The sequence below is a fragment of the Tamandua tetradactyla genome, chromosome 23 (genome assembly GCF_023851605.1).
Source record: "Tamandua tetradactyla isolate mTamTet1 chromosome 23, mTamTet1.pri, whole genome shotgun sequence".
NCBI lineage: Eukaryota > Metazoa > Chordata > Mammalia > Pilosa > Myrmecophagidae > Tamandua > Tamandua tetradactyla.
This window is the reverse complement of record NC_135349.1, coordinates 11446442-11473555: the sequence shown is the minus strand read 5'-3', so window position 1 is coordinate 11473555 and position 27114 is coordinate 11446442. Positions and strand designations below refer to the sequence as shown.

The window sequence follows — 27114 nt, the reverse complement described above, 5'->3', positions numbered from 1 at the left end:
GATTCCTGAGCCATGGCCAACAAAGGCACTTCACTGCGCGCCCCAGCCCTGGGTCCCTGAGTCACTCTCTTGAAAAGTCAGTCTCAGAGGAAACTGCCCTGTCCGCTGTCCCCAGGCCCAGGCTGAGGTCAGCTGGGAGGCAGACACTGAGTCACAGCCTAGGGGCACTGGGTCATTGACAGAGGGAGGGGCAGCCGGACCCCGTCAGGAGACCAGGGATGCCCCCCTACCCACCCACCCACCCACCCAGTGCTCCCTCATTCTGGGCCTGGGTAGGCGGCAGGGGTCGGGGCCTTCGGGGAGGGGAGCTGGGAAAGGAGTCTGAGAACATCAGCAAACCCAATTCCGTGATGACGGTGGCAATTGGCCTTATCATCTTCATCACAGGTGTTATGGTTAGGTTGTGATTATGCCTATGGTTACGATTATGATAATGATTAATTACTATAGTCTGTGGAGTTGGCCTCACCAGCAATCTTCTGGCATTAGCCAGAGAAGTTGTAAGTCCGAGCGCAGAGAAGCTAAAGGTCCAGGGCTCCTGGGTCCGTCACCTGCTCTCCGCCATCTCTCACCACCATCCCCTGGCTTCCCTGCCCTGCCAGAGGAGGGGACTGTGCACTTCAGGACAGGAGTTGAGGCCAGTGGAACTCTGTCCCAGCTGGGCCTGGTTGGTCGGAACTGGGTGGGGGTGTGTCCCGAAGAGGAAGCCATGGCCCAAACCGTGGGGACATTAGCCAAGCAAACGGATGTTTATTTTTCATGAAGACACACAAAGCTAGACACACAGAGCCATCCATTAAAGCCAGGGTGGGTACAAAGTCTCATGAGACTTCCAAGTGGGCGAAGAACACAGAGGGTGGCAGGGAAGGGGCTCGAGGGGGGCTTGCCGGCAGAGGGGCCCCCGCATTCTTGGGCTGTGCTGCAGAGGGCACACAGAAACCGCTGTGCATGGGGTCCCCTGGAGTTGTACGGGGCAGCAGGGCCAGGTGAAGGAGGCTGTCCAGGCAGAGGGGACAGCAGGGCAATGGGGAAACGGGACTCGTTCTGGCGTTCTGGGAACTGCGAGGAATCCAGTTTGACCAGAAACTGGGGTATGTGGGGGAGGGGCCAGGGGGAGAGGATCAGAAATCTCTGCTCCACGACTCACTCCTGCCCCAAATGTCACCAGGCCACCTGGCCCTGGCCCAGGGCTGTGCCCAGAGCCACAGGCATTGAGTGCCAGGCTGAGAGGTGTCCACCTCTCACACACCTTCCAGAAAGGGTCTCTGGAAGCAGGGTGGAGGTGGAGACAGGACAGGGGTCCAGGAGCAGCAAGAGGACCGAGGGGATGGCGTTGTTGGGGGGGTGGCAGGGAGTAGCCAGGGCACTTCAGAGCTGGATTGAGGGCACCCCTTGCTTCCCCACCATACCCGGGGAGCTCCTCAGGGACCAAAGCTCTGATGCATCCCTGGCACTGCCTAGCACAGCACCTTGCATCCTGGGTGGCTCTGTGTCCAGCACTGACCCAGAAGGGCAGTCCTTGAGCTGCCTGAGGGAGGATCACCGAGGGTGCTGTGATTTAGGTTGAAGTCGTCTGTGAGCCCTCGGCACATGGGAGGCATTAGGGACAGGTTTGTTGATCGACTAATAAACCGCAGGGCTGGTTGGGTCCAGCTAGCACAATCCATCCATTATACAGATGGGAAGTAGAGGCCTTGTAAAGGTGGTGAACTGTAGATACATGCAGCTCCCCTACTAGGCTGAGGGCTCCTTAAGGACAGAAGTAATTCTGGATTCCACCTCAGTACCCAGCTCAGGGCTTGACACATTACAGGTGCTCAATAGATGCCTGGTGAAGGAAAGGAAGAAGGCATCTGCTCTCCTTCCCCAGCTGCCCTCCTCTCCCTGCCCCCACAGGCACATACATCCCTGCACAAACAGAGTTGGGTTCTGCCTGGGCCGCACCTCCATGGGGTTTTCCTTACAAGGCGCAGGGGATCAGCCCCCAAAGTCCTGTGGGCCCAACAGCAGAGGTAACTGCCCTTCCTGATTAACAAAAACACTTTCCTGCAGGTGACCTCATCACAGCCTTCCAGTCTGTCCGCAGAGCTGGAACTCATGTTGCCTTTCTTTGTTCGGATGAGTAAACTGAGGCCAAGAGAGGGCCTCTAACATCAGAGCCTCCTCACTCAGGAGTCCCTTCAGTGTCCCAGCACAGGCACCAAGAAACCCCTCAACAAGCTTCTGGGGTAGAGAGGTGCATTGGCCACAGCCCTCCCCACCCCCACCCCAACCCTGCCTTCCTGCCCTGGTCCTCCTGGAACATAGCCAACTGGCAATTGCAGAAGCTGCGGGGAGCCAGGCAGGCCCTAGAACTTTCTCCTTGTGGTCCAACAAAAGTACCTAAGAAGCCCGACTTCCTGTTGGCCTGGCCCAGCTCAGCCCAGCGGGAGCAGGAAGGGGCCCTGAGGGGCTGGGAGAGGGGAGGTGCAGGAGGGGCCCCAGGCACAGGGGAAGGCGCAGGGCAGGAGGAGACCCAGATGGGAAGGTGGGGTGGGAGGAGGCAGAGAGTCCCCAGGTGTGCTAGGGAAGCAGTGAGCAGCTTTGCACAGGAGTGGAGCTTCGTAGATATTTGTCAATGTTTGATTTATGCTAAGACACACTGGCTCAGTTCCACCCACTGCCGCAGGAAAAACATCAGCAAAACCAAGACATTTTTTCTGCACCTCACACTGGCTCCCTGACCCCCAAGATGGAGGAAAAACAAGGAAATTCAGCTCTGGCCCTGAGCCCGAACTCCCAGATACCTTGACAGCCTTTTTACTGTGACACCTTATGATGTGTCTGTACCTCAGTTGGGGGCAGGGTTATCATTTATTTATTTTCTTGTTCTTTATCCCAGCATACTTGTTTTATGCCAATAGAATTGTACTGGAGCTGCTGGGTTTTATCAAGGACACCCCATCAGATTGGTTTACCCTTCCCTGCCCATCCTCATAAGCCATCTTACTTCCCTGTGGCCTCAGGGACAGACCATAGTTCCACCTCCGAATTTCAACATCCTGTCTTGTAAACTGAGAACCTGAGCACCTGTTCTCTTTATCTAAAAGAGATGAGACGTGAGATGGGAGTGTGATGGGCGGGGGGGCTCATAGCGCAAGGCACAGACCCCTCACCACTGGTCCCCCTTACACCAGGCTAAGACTTCTAGACCCCTGTGCCCAGAGCCCCAGGGGGCTCAGCCAAATCTTGGTCTCACATACACACCTCTGGCCTTGCACCCCAGCTCCCTGGGAGTCTTTGGGGAAAGGGCAAAGAAAGTCTCCAGTCTGTCTAACCCGGCACCATCCTGCTGCAGCTGGGACCAAGTTCTGGAAACAAAAAGACTGAGGCCAGGCGAAAAAGGTAGTTATCAACTTAAAATCATCCCTCCCCACCAAACATGGCCTTTGATCCTTATCAGATCGTGCAGGCTTTTTGAAGAACAAAAGAAATTAGCCTCCCTGCTAGCCCAAAAAACTATTTTAGCTGCAAGTTGATTGAAAACTATTTATTTTTGCAAAAGTTCGCTAACTTCCTGGCGTACAAACAACGCACGAGAGAGAAGTTAAGATCCTGTTTCTTTGTTAACCAAAGACGCCATAAGTTACAAAATCTGAAAATTCCAGTAAATGCTCTACAGTGGGATTTCAAAAAACCAAAAACATGCTTCCTCTGTGAATGTCAAGAATGTGTCACCAAGCAACTTGAGCAGCATCTCCCTGGATTGTTCTGGAAGGAGGGTCTCTGGAGGGTTTTGGGAAATAGACCAACACTTCCTGACCCAGAGCCCGTGGGGACCGGCCCCTTCCTGGGTGGTTCTGGGGCACAGTGCTGAGGTTTGCCCAGGGTAGACCCTGGGCTGGTGGGGGGGACACGGGCGGCTACTCAGTGGGCTCTCACTGGAGATGACCCCAGCCCTCCCTGGGTCACGTCCAAGCTCTGCCATTACAAACTCTGGGACACTGGGGAACAGAATGAAACTCTCCAAACCGATGTCTTCCCCTCAGGAGGTGGGAGTTAACACCTCGCTCCCAGGTGCTGGGAGGCTGGATGAAGGCATGGAGGGAAGACCCCAGGAGCCGGGTTTGCTCTGTCCAGATTCTTCTGGCCACCCCAGCAGGGCACAGAGGGTGGGTACAGGCTTTAAAAGGCCACAGGTGTTGGACTCAGAAGGGGCAGGCCGTGGCTCCAGGCTGAGCAGGGAGCCCCCCCCCGCGCCCCTCCTGGCAGTGCTCCCTATTGGGCCCCCCTCCCCTTGCACCCCGGGACAGGTAATGTCAGCCCTGGCTGCACAGGAGGCCTGGCTGCCCTGCCTGGCCAGACTGGCTGAGCTGGTCATGCCCCCAGTCTGGGCCCCACGTGGGCTGAGGGAGAAAGCAGAGGTGGCCATGTCTGGGGGTGCCTCTCAGGGGCAGGCTGGGCATGAGAGAGGATGGGGGATGCCGTGGAGAGGAAGGGGATGTCCAGGGAACGGGAGGGGCTGAGTGGGGGGGACCGTTTTTAAATTACTTTCCACTGAATTAGTACATCCAATTTCAGCTTCTGTCTGGTGGTTTCAAAAAGGCTGGACCGAGCTTTAGGAGAGGGAAGGCAGGGCTCAGACCCAGGACCAGCCCAGATGCCTAGAGCAGCACCCCTGGCCTCTGAGCAAGGAGTTGGGGTGAGCCCATCTTGCTTTGCCTCTGGTCCATGAGTGGAGGCCTCTGGGGATCTTGGAACTCAGTTCCCTTTTCCAGCCCCATCACCTTGGCCAGCCAGCTGCAAAAGATCCCAGGCGTGAGACTTCCTCCCTCCTCACCCCCTCCCTCCTTCCTGCTCCACCCCACCCCCACCCCCGCACCCCGCTTCCGGGCAGCCCCTCTCAGGGGGGGCCCCCCCCCCGTTGTCCCTTTACTTCAACTTTCCAGAGACAGCAGATGGAAAGGAGCTAAAGGCTGGAGTCTCCTTGAAGACACTCAGATTTGATGGAGGAGTCAGACCGGCCCAGCTCCAGCGCCTCCCCAAACTCCTCCCTCCAGCCCCCAGCCACTCATCAGTTGGTCAACAAACACTTGTCCAGCACCCACTACGGGCCAGGCGCTCTGCTAGGTGCCTTTGCCTTCATATAACAGGAAATTATTTCATTTTATGCCGAGCAATGCTGGGGCATTGTCACTCCCATTTCCAAGGCTTGGAGAGCCCATGTGGCACTCCAAGCCGCGGGAATAATAAGACCAGAATTCACACCCAGCCCTCACTCGGGATCTTAGCCTCGACATCCAGACATCCACTCTCTCGGTTGCTACTGACTCATTTGTTTATTCTTTCATGAGGAAGGTACTGAGCACCTGTCCTTGAACCCTCCCCCCTCCCCCCAACCCTCCCAGGCTCAGTAGACAGTTCCCTGCACAGGAGAAACCAACTCTGGGTGAACTCAGGGGAGGAAACCATCACCTCCACCTGGGAGACAGGGCAGGCTTCCCAGAGGAGGTGTTAGGTGAGGCAGAGACTCGAATGTAACTTAAGAGTTTAGAGGCCTATGAAGGGGAGGGAGTTACCCACTAAGGGGAGGAACAGGTGGAAAGGCCAGGAGCACGGGAGTGGGGGCGGAACAGGTTTGAGGCACCTGGAGCCGGGCACAGTGACAGCGCTGGGGCAGGAGAGCAAGTTGGGCACATCAGGAGAGGCCTTGAGTGCCGAGTCCAGGAGTGTGTTTTCTTCCTGGGAAGGCAGGGTGGGGTTTAAGGAACGGCATGCCCTAAGCAGCTGTGATTTGTGAGGAGGTCCCTGGGCCAGTGGGGAGGGGTTCATTGGAGTGGGGGACAGGAGGGGCTGCACTGCTCCAAGATGGGTGATGGGAGAGGGGAGGCGGGGCTTTCATGGGGTGGGGGGTATCCCAGACCCAGGGCCAGCCTGGGACCCCAGAGCAACCCACCTGGCTCCTGGGCCAGGAGCAGCCTTGTCTCCAGTAGGATGAGCAAGGGCTGGGGTGGTGCCAATCTGCTTCCTTCTCGGCCCCATGGGTGGGGGCCACAGGGAATCCTGGCACCCAGCACCCTTTCCCTCCACGCTGGTCGCCCGGGCACACCCCTGGGGTCGAGCTTGCAGAGGCTTTCTCTGCTTGTCACACACTGAGAGGGAAAGAGAAATCAGGAGGCAGAGCTGGGGACTCACAGTCAGGTACCCAGTGAGTCAGCGATGACGGGACCAGGGACAAAACCCAGTAGCCCAAGTATCTAAACGCCATCTCGCCCCCACCCCAGGTGACTCAAAGGTCATGGTGTACCTCTGTCCTGGATCTGAGGGCCCCAGCCTCCCGCTCCAGGCTCCCCATTCCACACCCTCTCCTCCTCTCCCCTGCCCCCCACTTTGGATGCCCATTCCTGCCACACACAGCTAGTGGCCTTGACCCCTCACTTTCTCTGTGCCCAGCAAGGGCCAGCGCTATGCCCTCCTGCCCAGGTGAACCCACCGCCCAGCCCAGCAAGCAGGTTCCCATTCTCTGCTGCTCTAGGCCCTGCCCTGTCCTGCCCCATCCACTGGTAAGCAGGAGGAGGGTGGAGCCTGGAGCAGCCATGCTTGCAGGTCGTTTTATACGTTTTTATTTTTCAATGCTCCTTTTTTATGGGACCTTTACTTCCGTGGTTTGAATTTCTAAAGCACGCTGATAGTATTATAAATCGTTGATTGAATAAATGAATGGAGCAGAAGAGACAAACTTTGGTGCATAATTTACGGAGATACTTCACATAACCCCCCACTCCTTAAGTGTGGGCTGCACGTAACGGCTTCCTTCCAAAGAGGACAGAAGAGAAAGGGAGAAACAGAAGTAACTTCCCAGTGGAGAAACCTGACAAACACTGCCCCAGCCAAGAGATCAAGGTCAACACTAACCACGATAAGTCATGTTAATAGTATGTGCCCTTAATAGGATGCGATAACAATGGCAATTGACCTATGATCTGTCTTTCCAAAACCCAAATGCGCAGTTCAATCATGAGAAAAACATCAGATGAATTCCGGTGGGGGGTGGGGCATCATGCAATATCCCTGACCAGGACTCCTTAAAACTGTCAAGGTCATCCAAACAGAAAGCGTGGGAAGCTGCCACAGCCAAGAGGGGCCTAAGGAGATATGATGGGTGACGTGGTGTCCTGCTTGGGAACCCAGGACAGAAAAAGGACATTAAGTCAAAGCCCAGGAAATCTGAATAAAGTGTGGACGCTAATAATAATATATCACTATTGCTTCATTAATTGTAACAAATACACCATAAATAATAGGGGAAACCGGGCATGGGGTATATGGGAACTCTCTTCTTAATTTTTTGTGTAAATCTAAAGCTGTTCTAAAAAATAAACTGTATATGGGGAAAGAAAAGAAAGCTGAGCCCAAGCCCCACCTCTTCCAGGGAGACATCCCCATTCCTGCTTTCTGGTGTCTTGGGTAGTAAGGGGACCCCGAGAACCCAACGGAACCCAGCAACCAGGACTCAGGACGCAGCCCCGCTCAAGTTCCAGAACGTCTGATGGAGAATATCTTTGCCCAAGTACCGGGCAGTCAGCAATGTGTCATGACATCCTCATCTAAGTCTCAAATGGTTCAGAAAAAAAGTGCATTGTAGAGAGGGGAGAGAGAGAGAGAGTGCAGTTGCAGCCAGGCGTTAACTATTGGTGAACCTAAGTGAAGGGCAGATAAGTGCCTGTGAAACTGTTCTTGCAACTTTTCGGTAGGTTTTAAATTTTTCAAACTAAAAAGTTGGGAGAAAAATCGAGAAGGGCCCCAGCGAGCCGAGGGGGTAAGAAGAACCTATCTTTCAGGTAGGGGAACCACAGGTGCAGAAGCCATGAGGTCTGGAGGGGTGGGGCACAGGCAGGGCAGAACCATGGGCCTGGAAGGCTGGAGGGGCCCTTGGGGCCAGAATCCTAGTGCCTGGCGGGCCAGGGTGAGATGCAGAGGACAGCAGAGGTGCAGCTGAGTCAGCTTGGGGACAGCGACGGGCGATGGGAGCGAGGGAGGGCAGAAGCTGCTGGGTCGGGCTTCCTTGTCCAGCCCATCCCACCGCCCAGCAAGCCAGCCAAGGCCCCAGAGCCCTCCAAGGCCAACTTGCCCCGCCCCAAACACGCACAACGGATTTCCTGGACCCTGTGTCCGCAGTCCCAGGACCATCAAACACAACTCCCTGGTCTGTCTCCCAGCACCTGACCCAGTGCCCTGCACTCTGAGTTTCCCTGCTGATAGGCTGAGTCTGGTACCAAATAGCCACCCCCCAACAGTTTCCCTTCTCTGTGCTCTAGATGGGCTGCAGAGCTCAGCCTCCTTTCCCTGGAGGACCAGTCCAGTGACATGATTATAGGACCTAGCATGTCTTCTAGGTGTGCAGCTGGCACCACACTGATTATTTTCAGGTCCCTAATATCACCCGCATTCTACCAATAAAGAAACTGAGGCTATAAAAAAGAAGAAACCGAAGCTCAGTGCATTTAGGAGACTTTCCATGGCTACACAGCTATGGAGCCAGCATTTGAACCAAGACCTGTTTAAAACCAAGGACAAGCCATGGTGTGTAACCATGACAACAAGCATCTTCTCAAATTTTTTTCCAAGACATTACTGTGCAGGGGAGAAACTCAGAAGTGGGCAGGCTCTGCCCTCAAGGGCTCTGGGTGGAGCAGTGGGCACCCAGGAGCAAGTGAGACCAGCCTGAGACGGTCTGGGTGGCCAAGGGTGCAGGGATGTAGCAGGGTGCTGGAAATTCAGGGTGCCTCTGTCCAGCGTGGCCAAAAGCATCCCAATCTGATGACAAATAGACCTGACCCCCAAGCGATGCCCTCACACGACAGCCTGTCCAGAATGCGCCGGGACCCCCAACAAGAAACCAACCCGGCAGTGGCACCAGCACCCCAGCAGGCAGACGCTGGCGTCCACTCTCCCCGCCCCCACAGCCCCCACCCCCTCCCCGCAGCTCTCTCTGCTTGTCGGGTAGACAGTTTAGAAATGACTCCTGGCTAGCAGCCCGTGGAGCGGCGGAGAAGCAGTTGCACCCGGCAGAAACGCGGTGAGGCTGCCCTAAGTGCCCGGGTTTAACAGGTGCGCGGCTGAGGCCCCGGGATCCATCCTCCCAGGAGGTGGGGGTGGCTGGGCCGGCCCCGGGGGCCTCCGGGTGCCATGGGCTTGGGCGTAGCGCCCCCTTGGGGCCTGCGGAGGGCACTGCAAGCGTGGCGAGGCCGGCAGGCGGAGGCTGAGCCGCGCGAGATCCCAGGGCAGGACCCGGGGAGGGTTAAATGGGAAGGAGGAGCAACCCGAGGGGTTCGGCGGTGGCCCCAGGGGTAGGGGGCGTCACCCGGGGGTGGGGGTGAGGGTGAGAGAGGTCGGTAATGGCGTGCTTTGGGTGAGGTCTCTGTTAGGAGAGAGAATGAAGGGGAGTCAGAGGAGGGGCGGGAGTTGTTGGGGCGCCCGTGGGGGTGAGTGGGATCCCCGAGTCATGGCGGAGCCCCCTCCCCATCAGCGTCCCTCAGTCACAGCCAGGCCCACCCTTGCCTGGGAAGGTGGCAGCACCCCTGCCTGCTGGGGTGCTGGTGCCACTGCCGGGTTGGTTTCTTGCTGGGGGTCCCGGCGCGTTCTGGACACGTTGTCGTGGGAGGGCATGGCTTGGGGTCAGGTTTATTCACTGTCACAGTGAAATAGAGAGCCGGCCAAGGCCAAGCTGGCTGTCTTCCAGATCCTCCCACCCCCCCGCCCCACCCCCAGCCCGTCACCAACCCCCTGCCACCATCGTCCCTCAAGGGGGAAAGACCAGGGCACAGAAAGTGCAAGAGCTCAGGGAGGGGCGGGGACTCGGACTTGGAGGGAGGGGCTTAAAGAAAGGGAGGGGACTCGGACTTGGGGGGAGGGGGGAGGGGAGGGGCGGGGACTCGGACTGGGAGGGAGGGGTTCGGGGAGGGGCGGGGACTCGGACTGGGAGGGAGGGGCTCGGGGGGCGGGGACTCGGAGTGGGGGAGGGGCGGGGAGGGGCGGGGACTCGGAGTGGGGAAAGGGCTCGGGGAGGGGTGGGGACTTGGACTGGGAGGGGGGGCCTCTCGGAGGGGACATAGGTGGGCGGGAGCGCCGGAGGAGAGGGAGCTCAGGGAGGGAGGAGGCTCGGGAGGGGGCGATGTCCGGGTGGCACAGACCAGGTTTGACCCGGGAAAGCCCCAGGTGCGAGTCAGCGCCTGGGAACCAAGTCCGGACCTGGACGGCGCCCTGGGCGCGGCTGGGACAGCCCCCAGGCTCGCTTTCGGCAGGCCTGGCTGCCAACGGAAGAAACCCAGCCCCGGGGTGGGCAGGGCCTCTTCAGGCTCCCGGTGAAACCTGGCCCTGGGGACAGGGAAGAAGTTTCTGCGGGGAGGAGGAAATGTGACTCACGCTTCCCTTCCCAGCGCCGGGACACCGGAGAGCCTGGGAATTACCCCAGAGCAGCCGATCGGGCCCAGCGGAGGGAAAGCAGTGCCATCCGCCCTGCCCACGTTCACCTCACACCTTCCTGGCGTCACCCACGCAGGACGCGCAGCGCCGGCAACTCCGGACCCCTCGGATGAGACGCACACGCCCTCTCGCACAAGCACGGACAGACAAGAGCCCTAACGCCCACCCTGCGCAGACGTGGGCTGGCCACGCGACCCCCACACACCCTGGGGGCTTCGGAGGCGCAGACCCCCCGCAGCCAAACCCAGCGGACAGCGAGCCCTGCTCACCCCGTAGCCAGGGCCGAGGTTGGCCATCCCCGCACCCCCACCCGGGGGTGGCCCAAGAGCCAGTTTTGCTTCCCAGGTGGCCAGTTTAAGAGGCTCCATCCGGCACCGGGGAAAGACGAGGGCCTGAGCTGGGCCAAGAGAGGTGGGGCGGTGAGGAAGCCAAAATGGGGTGGGGGGCAGACACCAGGGGACCACCGCTGAGTCAGGGAAGTTCACATTGACTTCTTTTTTTTCTTTTTCTAATATTTTTTTAATTAAAAAAAATTTTTTTTAAATACCAAAAAAACACCTAACAAACGCAAACATTCCTATTTTGATCATTCCGTTTTACATACATAATCAGTAATTCACAATATCATCACATAGTTGCATATTCATCATCATGATCATTTCTTGGAACATTTGCATCTCTTCAGAAAAAGAAATAAAATGAAAACAGAAAAAAAAATTTATACATACCATACCCCTTACCCCTCCCTTTCATTGATCACTAGCATTTCAAACTAAATTTATTTTAACATTTGTTTCCCCTATTATTTATTTTTATTCCATATGTTCTACTCGTCTGTTGACAAGGTAGATAAAAAAGAGCATCGGACACAAGGTTTTCACAATCACACAGTCACACTGTCACACTGGGTTTTTACTGTCCCCGGGGCCAGTGCCTTTATCACCACATGGACTGAGGGGCTGATCATTCTACCCCCTGGCCAGAGGCTCTGCGGTGAACTTTCCTGCCAGGACATTCAGCTGCCCCCATCCCCACCCTCGCTGCCTCCTGACCCCAAGACCACATGCCCAGGTCTGACTGTGGGGCCTGAGGGAACACACATAGTCTTCTGGGCTCGTTCCCAGGTTGCCCTAGTTTGTGCCTTTTCTGGAATTGGGGTTGATTAACTTTTATTTTGCTCCTGTGAGAAACCTCAGAATCCATACTTTAACTGCTACTTATTTATTTGTTCATAGAATTAGACATTTTGCCTGCAAAAAAAATTACCTTTCCAAGAAGTCCATGGAATCCACAGCTCCTGACAACGTTGGCCAATTCCATCAATGCAGCCCAGCCCCAAAGTATACAGCCTGAGCTGATTTCTGGCAGCTTCGGGAATACAGGGTCCCTTCTGACTTTTCTGCTCAGACTGAGGCTTCCCAGGGCGGGGCCTGTCTCCCCTCAGCAGGGTCTCCCCAACGGCATAGCCATGTCTCTCCAATCAGACCAGGGTGTCTGTGGTGAGGTGAGCAGGGGCGCTTGCTGCTGCTATTTTGATGCAAAGCAACAAAATCCTACAATGTCCAAGGTAAGCAAAAAAAATAAAAGTATGAGAGCAGGGGGAAATGGTTATAGGGTGGAATTCTAGGGTTTCTCATGGGAGCAAAATAAAAGTTAATCACCCAAATTCCAGAAAAAGGCACTGGGCAGGTGGGGGACCGGCATTGTCTGTGTGTCTGTGGGACAGAAGAGGAAGAGAAGAGCACGGAAAACAATAGTCAGATTGCTCCTATTAAAAAAGAAAAGAGAATGTAATAGGAAAAAAGAACATTTATAGTAGCAACCCAAATGATAAGCTATATAGGGATAAAACTGACAATGGATAGGCAAAACCTTTATGAGGAAGAAGATGTTATTGAAGGATATAAAAGAAGATCTAATTAAATAAAAAGCTATACCATCTTTATACTATGAAAAGACATCAGCTATTCCCAAATTAGTCTATAATTTCAAAGCAATTCCCATAAAACCTCATCTTTGGGGGTAGAATTTGGCATGCTGATTCTAATATTCGTATGTCAGAGCAAAGAGTTAAGAATAGACAAGTTTTGGGGGAAGATGCAAAAGGTAGGAAAGGAAACAATAGACAATTCAATACAAGATGTCCCAACAACTGGTCATTCGCATGGGAAAAATTATACCTGTACCCCGTGGTACAGACAGCACTTAATTTGAAATAAACAAAACATCTAAATGTGGAAAAAAGAAGTATAAAATTTTTAGAAGAAACTATGGGAGAATTCTCTATTTCTTAGGGCTAGGGAAGGATTACTTAAATAAGACAAAAGACGTGAAAAAGAAAGAAAAATGATAAATTTGAGTACATTTTTAAAAGAGGAATGACAAAAGACACCATAAAATGTTTTTTTTTAAAAAAAGAAAAGCCGTATGGAACTCATATAACCAACAAATGATTAGTAACCAGAATGCACGAAGAATGTCAAAAATCAATAAGAAGATAACCTAATAGATAGACAAAGATTATGAAAAGGCATCCTATCGAATAAAAAACTGGAATGACTAATTTAAGTACATGAAAATGTGTTCAACCTCACAAGCAATGAGAGAAATGCAAGTTAAAACAATGAGATGCCATTTCACACTCACAGAGTGATAAAAAAAGGTCTGCCATGACCAAGTGTTGGCAGAGATGTGTGGCAATAGGAATTGGCCTATTCCTGGAGGGAGCACTGAATGGCACAACTTTTGAGGATAACTTGGCAATATCTGGTAAGGTGAAAGACGCGCATGTCTTGTGACTCAGCAATTCCACTTCTAGAGAAACTCTCATGCGTGAGAACCTGGAGGCATTCGCAAGGATGTGAATCACAGCATTATTTGTAATAGCAAAGCAATTGGAAGCAATTCAAATGCTCACCAGAAGAATGGATAGTAATGGTGGGGCATTCAAACGATGCAATATTATACAGCTGTTAAAATGAATGAATGAAAAAAACAATTGCACAGGTAGTGCAGTGGTAGAATGCTTGCCTGCTGTGTGGGAGACCAGGGTTTGATTCCCAGCCCATACACCCATTAAATAATAATAATAATAAAAGAATGAACCAGAGCTTCTGGTATAAACATCAATAAATTTCAAAAACATAGAGTCATTGTAAACAGCAAATTGCACAATAGCAAGTACAATACCATTTTTGTAAAATTTTTTAAAGCACAAAATGTATATTATGAATAAATGTTTCCCTAAATAGCAAAAATATAAACACATGAAATGGAAGAAGGCATGTCACTTTCAGGGTAGTCTAGGAAAAAGGGAAGTGAATGGGATAGGCAAGAGGTACAAAAGGAGCTTTAACAGAATGTTAAGAATTGTTAAATCTGAGTGGTGGTCACATTGGCGCTTCTTGTATTATTTGTAGTCTCCTCTGTGTTTGAAATGTTTCATAATTTAAAAAATATTTTCCAAGGCAGGAGAGCATTTTGCATTCTAGCAGCAAGATGATGGGTTGCCATGCTGATTTCTGAAGCTGATCCCAGACTGTGCCATCCCTCCCCCGCCCTAAAGTTCAACATTGGCAGCCCCTAGGTGGGGTCAGGGTTCTCCTCTCACAGTGGTGACTTTGCCTTCATCCCTGGGCCTCCTAAACCCTTGGTGGTCCTACCTGTCTTCTCTGAACATTTACCACTGTGATGACATAGAATGCGGAGATCCAAAGGGTTCTTGAGCTATACATATACTGACCATGCCCTCCTCCAATAACTGTGACTTGATTTACCCTACCTGGGCAGGGTTGGGCACCTCAGCAGTAACCCCCTTTTGCCTATCCTTGTAGGGGCACAAGGAGCTCAAAATGGCCAAAAGGTTCCCTCACTTCCAATGTAATGGACTTGTTACTGTGAACTCTCCCAAGAAAACACTTGTCCCTTGGCAGAGCTCACAGAAGGAGGAACCTAGTCTTGAGAATGAGTCATTGGCTGTTCCTGGGAGTAATGCGAACTCCAGGTTTGTCCCTCAGTTCCTGGATCCACAAGTCACACTTTTGATCCTGGCCATCTGCAAGTCGGCAGTCAAATCTCCGCTATTACCTCCCAACTGGGGCCACAGCTTTCTTCAAAAGGCTGTTTCATCATTCCTTAAGACAGGATGGTTCTAAATGGTGGGGTTCATGATAACAGCAAGGGAGTTTTGGACCATCACCCTGTACTTCTTTTTGTAGTAAGAGAGCTCCTAGATCAGACGCAACATTGGAAGATGCACCAGAACAGTGGATGAGGGCATTAGTAATTTCAGGAATGGTGATACTTGCAGAACTTAATGAGTAACTAAAGCAAAGCCAAATACAGAATGAGCATCTATGCACACATGGACAAATTGCTGACCTCTTCCTAACAAAAGGAATCTGGAGTAATTAGGTCACATTTAGCTGGTGGTTCCCCAAGGGAGGGTGCCATATTGGATTCAGGATTGGTGCTATTTGGCTGCCAGTGGGCACTCGGGTGAGGCTTGGTGTCAGGAGGCCTGTGCTGTCTGGCTGTTGTGTGGCCTCTGGTGCTGTGGTCACCAGCCCATTGCTGGGGAAGAAGGCTGCCTGACACGCCCAGACCTGCTCATCAGACCACAAAGTCACTTGAGCCCCTCTGGCGGTGTGCGCTTCCTCCTTTGGGTTGGAACTGAGCGGGGTGCACAGTCCCAGGGCACTGCCCTGGCAGGAGAGCGTGGCCTTTGTCAGCGATAAGGCAGCTCCACCAACAACTGGGTAAGGTGTGATAGAGCCTATCTTAAATAAACTTCTTTCTCCTTGAGCCTCGAAAGCTGCTTTGTTTAACTTTGTGCTGTTTGGATGAAGATATGATAAAGTCTCCAGGTTTAAATAAACTTAGAAGTCAGTAGAGTCTACCACCCTCCGTTCCCTGGAAGGAGCCTGGGTGAGTGAGGAGACATAGCCCGCAGGGCCTGGGGACAGAGGTGGCACATCCCCTTCCCGCCTGCAGCCCTTCCACCCCCAGCCTCAATCCCAGCCCAGGTTCTCTTGGATTTCTTTCTTTTCCTTTTCCATCTTCTCATTTTTGTTGTCAGTGGGGTCCTAAGGCGAAAACACTGAACCGCAAAGCCTAAACCAGGGGTTTCAAACTTCCAGTGATTACAGGAGCCAAATAGGTACCATACACGTGTGCCTTACATGTGTACCGTAAATGTGTACGCTGAGCTGGGTAGAAGCCTTCGGCTTCTGGGAAGATGAAGTATGTTTTATTTTGGTAAAGCTGGTGAAATGCAATATACAATGGGGATTTATTAACTTACAAGTTTTGAGTTCTGAGGTCATGAAAATGGCACCAAAAAGCGATGCTTTTGAACTACTGCAAAGGTATGAATCTTGCGCAAAGACTGTATAAATTCGGGATATACGGAGAAAACTGCTATTGCAGGCTCGGGGCTGTGTTTAACAGGAAAACATCAACAGCAACACCAGGGGTACATGATGGGGGAGGGGCAATAGTTAAGGGGAGGTTTGGACTCTCTGTTTGGTGAGGGTGTGTTCATTGGTTATCTTTCTCTTGGGAACAATGAAAGGATCTCCAGTTGGAGTGTTGATAGACTGTTATGCATGATGCCCAGTGGATGGAGGTGGCTGAAGGATGCACTGACCGAGAAGTAGATGGGCGAATGACGGTGTAAACATATGATCAAATATTGTGCTGCTACACAATAGGAATGAAGCTGTGAGGCATGCCACATTGTGAATGAACCTGTGGGACGTTTGGTGAGGCAAAATAAGCCAGAAACCAAAGAGTGAATGTTGTATAATCTCAATTAGAAAATACTTTGAAGAAAACCAGGGCCTAGATTGTAAGCTCTTATAGCAGTCACGTTTAGTCCAGACTGGTAATTGTTATTTCTGGATTTTGAAAGGCTATTTCATGTATGAATAACCTGGTATTTAGAGATAAGAATGAAGCTGATCAGGTCAGGATTCAGGTAATTCAGAATACAGGGATAAGGAAGGCATTGTCTGTATTCTGGAACTCCACCTACTCTTTGAGACCAAAGGAAGAAAGTTTTACTATGTCCTGAACCTAAATTTTCCATAGCACGTAACCTAACTCAACCTGTCTGGATAGATCACTTAAACAATCCACCCACAGGGAGCCCAGAATAAGAATGAGGGCCTTTAATCCTGCATAGTTTAATGTAATGCCTGGATACATACCAGAGTATATTAAGCAGATAATCAAAAAGTATTGGCAAAGTCCCTTGAGGGATGGGAGAAAAAATATGAAACTATTAAACTTTACCACCAGGGAAACTCCAGGTACTTTGTCAAACATTAGGGACACCCAAATCAATAGGTCAAACCCTTGATCTTTAGTCTTGCTCTTATGAAGCTTATGTATATAAACTGAGAAGATTAGCCTACTATAGGTATGCCTAAGAGTTACTTCTAGAGGACCTCTTTTGTTGCTCAGATGTGGCCTCTCTCTCTCTAAGCCCAACTCTGCAAGTGAAGCTGTTGCCTTCCCCACTACATGGACATGACATCCAGGGGTGAAAGTCTCCCTGGTGGAGTGGGAGATGACTCCCAGGGGTGAGTCCAGCCATGGCACCGAGGGATCAACAATGCCATCCTGAAAATGGGGGGAAAGAAGTGTAACTAATAAGGTGTCAGTGGCTGAGAGAGTTCAGATAGAGTCCAGAGGCTACCCTCTTGACTAAAAAGTTACACTTTATTAGAAACAAAGTGTAACTAATAAAGTATTGGTGGCAGAAAGAGTTCAAATAGAGGCAAGAGCCTACTCTGCAGGTCACTCTTATGCAGGCTTCAGTAAGGCATTGCTACCTATCATAACGTGCCAAACCCCAACCAAGACCATTCCTGCCAATCCTAAAGAATCACTAGGGCAATACATAAGATGCTACAAAGGTTCCATGCACTAGGGTAACTTTCCAGAAACCTACAGCCTACCGATGGGTCCCTGGACCAGAAAGATAAGTCCTGAAGTGCCGAGGGATGAGCCTCTCCAGAACATCAACTATTCCATCCCCCATACCATATTATCGACAGCCCCTTCCAGCATGAAAAAAGCTAGAATGGGCATAGCCCAAATACCCCTAAAGATTGGGAGAAAGATCAAAGTTGATGACAGAGTTATACAGAGAAGATAGAGTTTAACAAATGAGAATTCCTGCTGAATCATGATACTGATATTTCTTTTAGCCTCCAGTACCTTAGAGCAGTTAGAAATAAAAACCTAGAAGTGTGGAATAGTAACCCATACCAAACTCTGAAATCTATTCTACAACTAATTATTGCGATGTCCTTTGAAATTTACTGCTTTTCTGTATATATAGTTATTCAAAGAGAAAGAAGAGTATAACAGAGAAGATAGGATTTAACAAATGAGTATGACTGCAGATCATTATATTGATTTTTCTGTTGGTCTCCAGTGTTTTGGAGCAGCTAGAAGAAAAAAAGAAAAATCGTGGAACTGTAACCCATACCAAACTTTAAAAACTGTTCTGGGCGGGCCATGGTGGCTCAGCAGGCAAAGACGCTTGCCTGCCATGCCAGAGGACCCAGGTTTGATTCCTGGTGCCCGCTCATGTAAAAAAAAAAAAGAAATTAAAAAAAAAATACTGTTCTATAACTGCTTGTTAAAATGGACTTTCCTAGTCACATGTTTGAAACACCAGGAATCTCTTTCAACATGGCCCAGAAAATTCTGCAATCAAGATCATCTCTACGAGAGGCTGGGTCTAGAGTTCAACAGAGTTTGAGGACAGTGTAAATAAAACGAATACATATCATTTTTAATCATCACACTAATGACTGATTCAGGCAAAAATCATCAGGGGATGTAAAACTCTCAAAATGAATGTTTTATGAAGAACAAGATATGCGTCATCTCAAAGAATCTACCCACGGATTACTTATTAATTACAAAAGGAAAATTGGTAAATTTGTATTGGAGAAACCTGACAGACTCCACCTTAACCAAATGCGCGAAATTTGCTTTATCAACAATAATACGGACTGACATGAGGTGCCTCCTGGTGTGAAATATCTAAGAAAGACACAACATCCTTTCTGCAGAATTACTACCAAAATCGGGCATGCTTAATTTAACCATAAGGAAACACCAGACAAGCAAAACTGAGTGACATCCTATAAAGTAACAGACCTGTGGTATTCAACAATGGATTGGATAATTGCAATAAAGATGGAGAGGTAGTATGCTAACTCAGGAAGCCTCCTGAAGAGTCATCTTGTATATGTAGAATGTGCTACCATTTAGGTGAGGAATGGACACAAACTCAGAGACCTGTTTATGCCTACAATTTCTCTCCAAAGATGTTCAAGGAACTGGTAACATTAGTCATCTCTTTTTTTGCAAATGTAATTTTATTGAGACATGATCACGCACCATACAGTCCGTCCAAAGTATACAATCAATGGCTCACATAGTTTGTGCACTCATCACCCGATCATTTTTAGAACATTGGCACTACTCTAGAAAAAGAAATACAAAGAAAACCCCAAACATCCCATACCCCTTACCCCTCCCCCTTAGTGACCACTAGGATTGCACTCTACCCAATTTTAAGACTTACAGTAGAGTTAACTAAGGCGGTGTCAGTTAACAGAACAAAACATCCAGAAGTAGAGCTATACAAACACGGACAACTGACTTTTTCCCTCACTCTAGTTTTACAATCATTATCAAAGATCCAGGCTACTCTATGACAGTTCCACAATTTCAGGTATTTCCTTCCGGCTCTTCTAAAATCTTATAGAATGAGGCAGTAGTCACAGTCATTTGTTAAATCCTAATTTCTCAGTTATGCCTCCTCGATCTCACACTAGTAACCTCTTGGGAAGAGAGGTGACACATTGAAGATAGAACTGTTTCTTTCACTTTACTCTTTTTTTATACTGTTTGTGGCAGTACCAAATGTACAACTCAGAATTTCTCATTTTAATCACTTCCAAGTGTACAATTCAGTGGCATTAATTCTTTTCACAATATTGGGCTACCGTCACTAGCATCCATACCTCAACTTTTTCATCATCTCAAACAGAAACTCTGCACCCGTTAAGCAATAACTCCCCCTCTGCCACCCCCACTACCACCCCCCACCCGCTCCATGGCTGCTGGTAACCTGTAAATCTGTCTGTCTCTGTGAGGTTTGCTTATTATATGTATTTCAGGGAAATGAGATCATACAGTCACACAAAACAAACAAAATGTACTTGGAAATGTGTTGCTTTTTGTATCTATGTTATAGTTCACAATTTTTTTAAAAAGTTAAAAAAGAAAAAAAAGAGCACCTAAGTCGTTATCTAAGATTCTACAAAGGTTCCATGCACTACAGTAACTTTCCAGAAACCTACAACCTCCAGATGGGTCCCTGGGCAGATAAGTCCTGAAATGCTGAGGGGTCAGCCCTTCCAGAACATCAACTAGTTCCATCTCCCTCTCCCATATTATCAACAGCCCCTTCCAGCATGAAAAAGTCGGAATGGACATAGCCCAAATACACCTAAAGAGAGGGAGAAAAATCAAAGGTGATGGTGCAGTTATACAAAGAAGGTAGGGTTTAACAAATGACTATGAGTGCTGAATCATTATATTGATATTTCTTTTAGTGTCCAGTATCTTAGAACAGCTAGAAATAAAAACCTAAAAATGTGGAACAGTAACCCAGACCAAACTCTAAAACCTGTTCTACAGCTAACCGTTGGAGCGTGCTTTGGAATGTATTGCTTTTTTGTATATATGTTATTTTTCACAAAAATAGGAAGTAGATTGTTATGATGAATGAGCAGTGATAAGATGATACTGTGAACCACTGATTGTACACCTGTATGTTATGTGAATATATAATATATATCGATGAATTGCAATAAAAAGGTTTAACGCCAATTCTACACAATCTCTTTCAGAAAATAGAAAGGAAGGAAACACCCCAGAGTTCATTTTGTTTAGCATTTCCCTGAAACCAAAACCAGACAAAGTTAGTACCAAAAAAAATCTATATACAAATATCTCTCATGAATTTAGATGTAGAAATCCTTAATAAAATATCAGCAAATAGGAATTCACCAATATGGAGAAAGACGTATACACCATGACAAGTGGAGGGTTATTCTGGGGCTACTAGGCTGTCTCAATATTTGAAAATATAATCTACCAGACTAAGAAAAAAAATCATATAACCGTATAAGATGATGAAGAAAAAGCAGTTGATAACATTCAGCACCCATTCCATGCTAAAAAAGAAAAAGTCTCAGGAAAAAAATGGATAGGGGAGAACCTCCTCAACTTGATTTTAAAAATCTTCAAAAACTATAGCTATTTATCTTGTGACTGTGTGATTGTCGAAACCTTGGGACTGACACTCCCTTAAACCAGTGTGTGGGCAAATGAGTAACAGAATAAAGACTAAACAAATAAATAATAGGGGGGAATAAAGGATATGAAACGTTTTTGGTGTTCTTTTTTGTTTTTATTTTATTTTATTTTATTTTTGGATTAATGAGAGTAGTCTATATTTCTTTTTCTGAATTGATGCAAATGTTCTAAGAAATGATCATGAGGATGACTATGCAACTATGTGATGATATTGTGAATTACTGATTATATATGTAGAACGGAATGATCATATGTTAAGAATGTTTGTGTTTGTTATATATTTTTAAAAAATTAAAAAATTAATAAAAAAAGAAAGCGGTCTAAAATTGATTGTGGTGGTGAATGCACATTACATGATGATATTGTGAGTCACTAATTGTATGACTTTGGGCGCATTATATGGTGTGTGAATATATCCCAATAAAATTGCATTAAAAAAAACTAGAGCTAGCATTATGCTTAATAGTGAAAGACTGAATGCTCATGCCCTAAGATCAGGAAGAAAGCAAGGCTATCCATGTAGAATGGAATTTCACCATTCTTATTCAATTAGGGGGGGAATTTCTAGCCAGTGTGATGAGACAATAAAAGGAAATAAAAGACCTACAAATCAGGGGTGCAAGGGTAGTTCAGTGGTAGAATTCTTGCCTGACATGCAGGAGACCCAGGTTCAATTCCTGGCCCATGCGTTTCCCCCAATAAATAAACAAACACGCAAACAAAAGAAAGGAAAAAATGAACAAAAATTCAACAAATGGTGCTGCAATAACGGGATACTCACATGGAAAGGGAATGAGATGTGACCCCGCCTTACAGCACACAAAAGTACATAAACAAACAAATAAATAAATAAGGGCATGCAAATCAGAAAGGAAGAAATAAAACTGTCTCTATTCATGAATGACGTGATTGTCTATGTAGAAAATCACAAGAAATCTATAAAAACTCCTAGAGCCAATAAATGAGTTCAGCAAATTCACAGGCTACATGATAAACGTACAAAAATCAATACCAATGAACACATGGATTCAAAAATTAAAATTATGATATCACTTACAGTTGCTCAAAAGAAAATGAAATACTTAGGGGTAAGTTCGACAAAACATGTATAGGACTTGTATGCTAAAACAACACAACACCGATGAAAGAAATTAAAGATCTAAATAAATGGAGAGCCACACCACGTGCATGAATTAGAAGATTCAACATGGCAAAGATGTTCATTCCCTCTAAATGAATATGTAGATTTAATACAATTTATATCAAAATTCCAGCAATAGTTTTAGTAGATACAGACAACATTCTTCTAAAATTTATGCAAAAAGGCAAAGAAAGAAGAAAAGCTAAAAAAATTTTGAAAACAGAAGAAAAAGTGAGAGGAATCAGTCTATCTGCCTTCACAATTGGACTATACACTTCAGTGATTGAGACTTTGTGGCATTGGTGGAGACGCAGACACATAGATCAATAAAACAGATCAGAGAGGGTGGGCCACGGTGGCTCAGCAGGCAAGAATGCTCGCCTGCCATGCCAGAGGACCTGGGTTCAATTCCTGGTGCCTGCCCGTGTTAAAAAAAAAAAAAAAAAAGATCAGAGAGCCTAGAAATAGGTGCACACATATGTTCAACTGGTTTTTGACAAAGATGCAAAGAAATTCAATGTAGGAAAGATTGTCTTGTCGACAAATGGTCCTGGAGCAACCGAACATCCATAGGTAAAAAAAAAATGAACATTGACCTAAGTCTTATGCCTTTTACAAACATTAACTTGAAAAGGATTGCTGAGTTAATTGTAAAATAAAACTTTTAGGGTAAAAAATATAGTAGAAACCCTTTGGGATCTAGGACTAGGCAAAGAGTTCTTAAACTTTATATCAAAAGCACAATTTATTTTTAAAAATTGATAAATTAGACATCATCAAAATTTAAAACTTTTACTCTGCAAAATACACTGTTAAGAGATTGAAAAGATAAGCTACAGTAATGGGAAAGCTAAGCCTACCTATAATTATGCCGAAGAGTCACTTCCAGAGGACCTCTTTTGTTGCTCAGTCATGGCCTCTCTCTCTATAAGCCCAGCTCTGCAAGCAAAATCATTACCCTCCCCACTATGTGAGGCATGACATCCACGGGTAAAAGTCTCCCAGGCAACATGGGACATGACTCCCAGAGATGAGCCTGTCCTGGCATCATGGGACTGACAAAGCCTTCTTGACCAAGAGAGGTGAAAAAAATGCAACAAAATAAGGTTTTCAAATAGATCCCGAAGGCTACTCTTATGCAAGCTTCAGCTAGATATTGTAAATTGCCATGGCAGCCAACCCTCAACCAACAGTATTCCTAAAAACCCCAAAGAAAACCCAGGGCTCTATGTGCGCCCTCTATAAAAAGCTCAGTGAAACTCCATAAATTTTCACCTTCTAAGTTTACTATCAGAAACCTAAAACCTTCCAGATTATTCTTTTGACAGATAAGCCCTGAAACCCAGAGGTACCGTTCTCACCAAGAACATCAACCATTGCATTCCAGAGCTCCATAATGTCGACACCCCTTCTCGATATGAAGAAGATAGAATGGTCATTGACCAAACATCCCTAAAGATTGGGAGAAGAATCAAATGAGAGGGAGGAGTTGTAACAGAGAAGATACGATTTAACAAATATGTATGACTAAAGAATCATTATATTGATATTTCCTCTTTGGTAGATTAGAGCTGCTAGAAGGAAATACCCAAAATTGTGGAATTGTAACCCATACTGCACTTTGAAATTTGTTCTATAACTACTTTTCAAATGTACTTTGATATTTATCAATTTTTTACATATATGGTGTATTTCACAATGAAAATGGTTTTTTTTAAAGACAAGCTACAAAGTTGGAGAAAATATTTGCAAACAACCTATCTGACAAAGAACTACTGTCTAATATATATAGAGAGATTCAAGACCCTCAAAACTCAGTAGTAGAAGAATCAAGTTAGAACATGGGCAAAAGACATGAACAAAGATTTCGCCAAAGACATACAGACCGCAAATGCACACATAATGATTCAGCGTCATTAGCCACTAAGAAAACGCCAAATAAAACTAAAATGAGACACTACTATACAACTCCTAAAATGGATAAAATAAAAAGCAGTGACAGCCCATGCCCCCAACCCCCAAAAAAATTAGTGACAACACCATTTTTGCCAGTGAGGATATGGAGAGTCTGGATCATTTATACACTGTTGATGTAATGTATAAGCCACTCTGGGAAAGTTCTTTAAAAATGAAGCATTTATGACTACCATACAACCTAGCAATGGCCCTCTGGGGCATTGCACTTATGCGCACAAGAAAAAAAAAAAACTGTATATAGCTATTTATTGCAGCTTTATTTGTAATAGTTCCCAAACTGGAAACTACCCAGGTGTCCTTCAGCCAGTGACTAGTCTGAAAAAAATGTGTACGTTCACAGCATAGAACACCACTCAGCAATTAAAAGATGGACTAGCAACACCTAGATGAATTTCTAGAGAATCTATTGAGTGAGAAAAGCCAATTCCAAATGCTCACCTGCTGCACAATTGCATTTGTTTATATACTATTCCTGGGAATGACAAAATTATGGCAATGGGGAACAGACTATGGCTGCCAGAGGTAAGGAGGGGTTGGGGTTTGGAGGACAGTGGACATGGCTATAAAAGGGCAACTTTTTAATTTTTTAATTGGAAAATACAACACATATACAAAGCAAAGAAAGAAAAAAAGCAATAATTTTCAAAGCACACTTCAACAAGTAGTTACAGAACACATCCCAGAGCTTGTCGTGGGCTCGCATTCTACCATCTCAGATTTTTCCTTCTGGCTGCTCCAAAACACTGGAGGCTAGAAGGAACATGAATATAGTGATTCAGCAGCCATACTCATTTATTTGTTAAATCCCGTTTTCTCTGTTATACCACCTTCTCTCTCTTTCTTTTTTTTCCCTCCTTCTCTTTTAATTTTTCCCCCGTTCTATAGGGATCTTTGAGGAATGCCTGTTCTGATTTTTCGTGTTGAGAAGGGGTGTCCACACTGAAGGACAGGGGGTTGTAAATAATGATAATCCTGGAGAGCCTGGTCCCTCTGGGTTTCAGGATTTATCTGTCCTAGGAACCCTCTGGGAATTACAGATTCCATGAAGGCAAACCTAGTGCTTGAAACCTTTATAGAGTCTCATGAGGTTCGAGCCCCAGGTGCTCTTAAGAGACAACAGGAGTGATGTTGATTAAGATTTAGCAAACTGTGAAAAAGGGCAACTTTTTATGAGAGATGCTTGTGGTGATGGAAATATTCCATGAAACTGACTGCATCAATTTCAGTCTCCTGGTTGTAATATCGCACTATTTAGTTTGAATTAATTAATTTATTTTTAATTGTGGTAAAATATACACAACCTAAAAATCATTTTCACCATGAGTGACATGAAGTACTTTGACAATACTGTGTAACTTTCACCATTATCTATTTCCAGACTATTTTCACCATCTGAAACCAAAATTCTTACTCACTTAGCATTAACTTGCCCTTTCTGCCACCCCTGGTGTGCTGGTTTGAAGCTACATGTTACCCCAGAAAAAAAAAATGTTCTTAAATGAACACATTGCTGCGGATGTGAACCCATTGTAAGTAGGACTTTTTTTTTCTGCCTCATTTTTTAAAAATTTTTTTATTAATTAAAAAATTAACAACAAACAAAACATTAAGATATCATTCCATTCTACATATATAATCAGTAATTCTTAATATCATCACATAGTTGCATATTCATCATTTCTTAGACCATCTGCATCGATCTAGAAAAAGAAATAAAAAGACAACAGAAAAAGAAATAAAATAACAGAAAAAAAAAAAGATCGTACATACCATACCCCGTACCCCTTGCTTTCATTTATCACTAGCATTTCAAACTAAATTCAATTTAACATTTGTTCCCCCTATTATTTATTTTTATTCCATATGTTCTACTCTTCTGTTGATATGGTAGATAAAAGGAGCATCAGACACACAAGGTTTTCACATTCACTGAGTTACATTGTGAAAGCTATATCATTGTTCAATCATCATCAAGGAACATGGCTACTGGAACATAGCTCTACATTTTCAGGCAGTTCCCTCCAGCCTCTCCACTACATCTTGAACAACAAGGTGATATGTAAGTAGGACTTTTGATGACACTACTTCAGTTAAGGTGGTGACCCACCTCAATCAGAATGGGTCTTATACCTTTTACTGGAGTCCTTTATAAGAGAAGGAAATTCAGACAGAGAGAAAGCCATAGAAGCAAGAAGCGGAAATCAATGAAACCCAGAAGAGAAGAGAGATATCAGCAAACTCTGCCATGAGCCTTGCCACCTGGCAGCAGAGGCAAGGATTCCCGGCAGCTGGTCTTCAGGCAGAAAGCACCACCTCAACGGTGCCTTGATTTGGACATTTTCCTGGCCTCAAACTGTAAGTGAATAGATTCCCATTGTTTAAGCCAGCCCACTTCATAGTGCCTGTCTTGAGCAGCCTAGGAAACTAAAACAGCCCGCCAGAATCTTCTCCTTGCTTATTGGCCATTTGTAGATCTTCTTTGGGAAAATGCCTATTCACATCCTGTGTCCATTTTTAATTGGGTTATTTGTCTTTTTTTATTATTGAGCTGCAAGAACCATGATGGCTAGGTTGCAAAAGGCCAATTGGCGCTTTTGTCTGGTGCCAAGGTCTTATTTGCAGCGTCCCTGAAGTTTGGCCCCTGGGCACAAAGCTCTCTGTGCTGCTTGCTTCATCACCGCACCACCCTGCCCGGCTGGTCCACCTCACTCAGGCGCAGGAACGAACCAGCTCTTCCCACCCACACCCCCTAACCAAAGCAACCCAGAGCAAACCTGTCCACACCAGTGAGGAACCAAACTCCTGGCGGCAAAGGGATATTTGTCGAGGTCTCAAATCAGGAATAGAGCCAGTTCCCCAAATTCGGATCTGGTTGGCTGGCTGAACCCCATGTTCCTTCCCCACACAATTTCTTTGCACATTTGCATGCCCTGCCCTTCCTTTTCTGGTTTAAAGTACACTGTGGCTGCCTCCCTTCTCATCACGCCCCTGTGAGACAAGTCACATGGACATCACTTTCCTCATTTTACAAGGAGGAAACTGAGGCCAAGAGAGGTGACATGACTGCACAGCCTCGCAGCTGGCAAGAGACGGAGCTCACGACATCCAATCCAGGAGCGACC

At 47.1% G+C, this 27114-nt stretch overlaps 1 non-coding gene across 1 annotated transcript; it reads left to right on the top strand.

Annotated features, from left to right (window-relative positions):
• The first annotated feature begins 21492 nt into the window (after positions 1-21492).
• Positions 21493-21563, top strand: TRNAV-GAC (transfer RNA valine (anticodon GAC)). The gene has a single exon. It is a non-coding gene; the product is annotated as a tRNA-Val (tRNA).
• The last annotated feature ends 5551 nt before the right edge of the window (positions 21564-27114 follow it).